Here is a 2,998-nt window from a genome sequence, read left to right as displayed (position 1 = left end):
CCCTTAAACTTCCTCTTGCTGCTCTTTACAAAACTCTCAATAGTGCTGCCTGATTTTATATTCATATGAGCTGAATCATTTTTGGAGAACCTCAATTGAGAAAATACCCCCGCTAGATTAGTATGTAGAAAAGCCCGTGTGGTATTCCCTTGATTGGTGAATAATATGGGAGGGCCCAGATCAGTTTTGGTGTTGCTACCTCTGGTCTGGTGTTCCTAAGTGATTGTATTATATATAATCATATATATATGATTATATATAATACAATATATATATAAAGACCATTCATAACACGGGGAACAATTTAGTAAGCAGTACTATTTCATAGCTTCTCTAGTTCCTTTCCTCAGTTTCTGCCTTGGTTTCTTTGGATGATGGATTGTGATATGGAATTGGAAGCTGAAATGAATCCTTCCCTTTCAACATTGTTTTTGGTCATGGTGTTTTTATTCTAGTAGTAGAAACCTCAACTTAGACACCAAACTAAAGTTGCAACAGCTTACTCTTTTGTTTCACGTACTGTACTGAAAACACAATAGTACAATTTTTAAGATTATTGTTGAGTGTTCTTAGTCTCTTTTATTCAGCTCACATACCTCATGCATTATCTTTGACATTTACACTGATTGCTTGGTTCTCAGTTTTTTCTAAGTACTAGGTTTTCATCTTTCATCAGTAATTATTATGTATTTTTACCTATTATTACGTATTTTCAGAGTTTAATATTAGAAGTTATTTACTCTGGTCATCTCAAAGATAAATTTAAGTTTTTATAATTCATAATTTAGACAAAGTATAATTTGAATTCAAGAATGGCAAATACTAGTGACCAATCTTAGACTCTTTATAAAATAACCTTTGGGTCCCTCCATAATTTATGTACATAATTTCAGAAATAATTTTAATAGTTGATATACCTCTAGAATTTCAGTCATGCTAGCAGACCTACTTGTACACATTTTAGATTCTTTATAGAACTTTAGAAATACATATTTAAGTTCTATATGCATATATAAACTACTAATATATGCATGTTTAACATTCATGAAAATTGCTGTCATCAAGGTAACAATTTCATTCCAGAAAAAGTTTTGTTAGACATTTTGAAGGTATGTAGAGAAACATTAATTTTTATGAAATTCTTGAGATCAGTACAATTCTGAATGCTTTGAAGATTTTGTTTTATGACAAGCAACTATTTGCAATTATTTTAAAGTGGAGAAATAGGGGTATTCTTAAAATAATTAAGAATTACTTTTAATTCGTTTGTTTTGACTTCAAAAGGAAATAGCTTAATTGAAAAACAAATTTTAAAATAATGGATGCAGGTTTTGTTTACAAGGAATATGTTATGGAATCAAAAGAGGGGATGGGTAGTGAGACTTGATAAAATTTCATCAAATGCATTTATCAGCATCAGAGTGATTCATTATACAAAATTAAATATGTTTTCTGTATTGGAAACCTGCTCCTTTCATAAGCCTTGCTCTAACATAGCAGAAAATATATATGCAACAGAATGTGAAGTGTCATATAATTGCACATTTTATATCATTACTAAGGCATGCTTGCCTTTATCTCAGGTTTACCTGGAGCAATCAAGAAGCATAAAATTATTAACATTTCCACTTGTAATTGCTGCCTTTGAAATAAAAATGTAAGCACACTATGTAAACAAAGAGGAGTCCCAATTTTAGAAGATGTGTTTCCAATTAGAAACTAGTTGAACTTCAGTCATATGAACAGAAGCTATTCTGTCTTTGCCAAGCTATTTAAATTTGTTTACAATTGTTGCCCTGATTATAATTTAAGGGAGTGAGACAAAGGAACACACAGTATGATGGGCTGATGTCAGTAGGCACGCATGCTTCAGTGAAAGCAAACAGATAGGGCTCTTGAGTCACCTGTAACAGGGTTTTCTTAAATGCTGAAGTGGGGAGTAGCGTCTGTCCCATTTACAATATGTCAATTCAATCTCATTTGATTTATCTTCTGAAAAGGTTACTATCTAGGCAGTGTGATCCTCAAGAGAGTTCATGGAAAGTTCAATAGAGCTGGGGAGAGGGTATGTCAGAGAATTATTGAGGTTCAGTTCTACAGTTACCAGTGCTGGTTAATTTCAGGCACTTCTTTGACTTTATTAAGGAACTATAAAGCATTTTTGGGTGTGTCTGCAAAGGTATTTTCAGAAGAGTTTGGAGGTGGGACCATTGACTCAGTGGCTAAGATCCTTCAGTAATGACCTAGCAGATCAGACAGAAATTAAAAGGCTGTGGGAAAGAAGAATGTTTTTCCTCCCTCATTGCTGGAAGCTGGGACCTCCTGTTAGATTTCATAATTTCAGAATCTCTTACCTTTAGACATCAACACCTGGGTTCTGGGAATGAATGGGGATGGGACAGGAGAGATCCAGTGGAGGGGATGGAGGGAAAGACTAGAGGGAAAGACAACTGGAATGGGGGGGGACTTGGGGGCAAGGTATAAACTTACTGCAATGGAAAACCAAGGTATCTACAAGGCAGGGCGGGTAGCAAAGTCTCCTAGTAATTGGGATTAGGAGTCTGAACTGGCCATCTTCTGCAAATAGGCAAGGCTTTCAGTGGAGGGACTGGGACACAAACCCAACCACAAAAACCTTTGACCTACAATTTGTCCTGACTGCAAGATGTGCTGTGATAAAGGTGTTTCCAATCAATGACTGGTCCAGCTTGAGACCTATGCCACCAGAGGGAGTCCATGTCTGATACTCCCTGGAACACCAGGAACCAGAATCTGGGTAGCCCAGAGACCTAGTATAGACCAAACAAAAAATGTCAATAGAATAATTCCTTTGATACTCTGCTATAGTCATAGACTGGAGCCTAGCAAAACTGTCATCAGAGAGGCTTCATCCAGAAACTGATAAGAGTAGATGCAGAGACCCATAGCCAAATTTAGGCAGAGCTCAGAAAATACTGCAGAAAAGAGAGGTTAAAAAGATTGCAGAGGCTAGAGGGGT

Source organism: Alexandromys fortis, unplaced genomic scaffold, assembly GCF_014885135.2.
Source record: "Alexandromys fortis isolate MF-2015 unplaced genomic scaffold, M_Fortis_MF-2015_v1.1 scaffold_131, whole genome shotgun sequence".
In the NCBI taxonomy this organism is placed as follows: domain Eukaryota; kingdom Metazoa; phylum Chordata; class Mammalia; order Rodentia; family Cricetidae; genus Alexandromys; species Alexandromys fortis.
This window is presented reverse-complemented; position numbering follows the sequence as displayed.